The following is a 708-nucleotide window of genomic DNA, read 5'->3' on the forward strand; positions in this document are numbered from 1 at the left end:
ATTCTCAGGTATAAGAGTACTTGGTTCAGTAGGTGGATTTATTTTATTTTGAAGTAAATCTTGTAGTTGGTCTGTTTGAATTATTCTCAGGTATATTGGAAGATTATTGATTGACCGTGTGTGAAGATGAAAGGAATATGGTCCGGGTGCGGTCAAGAAAAGTTAGTTTTGACTGCCGTCAAAATAGCCCTGAAGAAGCCCTGCAACGTGGGGCGAAACGTTGGCTCATTAAATTAGTATATCTCTACTATTTGAGTTTTTCTTGACCGCACCCGGACCATATTCCTTTCATTCTCAGGTATAAGAGTACTTGATTCAGGAGGTGGATTTATTTTATTTTGAAGTAACTCTGATAGTTAGTCTATTTGAATTATTATCAGGTATAGTTAGTCTATTTTGAATTATTATCAGGTATAAGAGTTCTTGGTTCAGGAGGTGGATTTATTTTATTTTGAAGTAACTCTGATAGTTAGTCTATTTGAATTATTATCAGCTATAAGAGTACTTGGTTCAGTAGGTGGATTTATTTTGTTTTGAAGTAACTATGGTAGTTGGTCTATTTGAATTATTCTCAGGTATAAGAGTACTTGATTCAGGAGGTGAATTTATTTTAATTTGAAGTAAATCTTGTAGTTGGTCTGTTTGAATTATTCTCAGGTATAAGAGTACTTGATTCAGGAGGTGGATTTATTTTATTTTGAAGTAACT

General features: G+C 33.3%; 1 protein-coding gene and 1 long non-coding RNA gene across 3 annotated transcripts in view; both read left to right on the top strand.

The window, feature by feature from the left end:
- The window catches only part of LOC136797280 (uncharacterized), a 1553-nt gene extending 889 nt beyond the window's left edge, over window positions 1–664 (top strand). The window contains exons 2-4 of the long non-coding RNA XR_010845136.1: window positions 9–90; window positions 299–380; window positions 412–664. This is a non-coding gene — a long non-coding RNA (uncharacterized lncRNA). The remainder of the gene's footprint in view (window positions 1–8; window positions 91–298; window positions 381–411) is intronic.
- The window catches only part of LOC106685728 (nucleolar transcription factor 1-A), a 28699-nt gene that overhangs the window by 7998 nt on the left and 19993 nt on the right, over window positions 1–708 (top strand). The gene's annotated exons all lie outside the window — the stretch shown is intronic.

This window comes from Halyomorpha halys, unplaced genomic scaffold (genome assembly GCF_000696795.3).
Source record: "Halyomorpha halys isolate HHAL.00 unplaced genomic scaffold, Hhal_1.1 Scaffold726.1, whole genome shotgun sequence".
Lineage (NCBI taxonomy): Eukaryota > Metazoa > Arthropoda > Insecta > Hemiptera > Pentatomidae > Halyomorpha > Halyomorpha halys.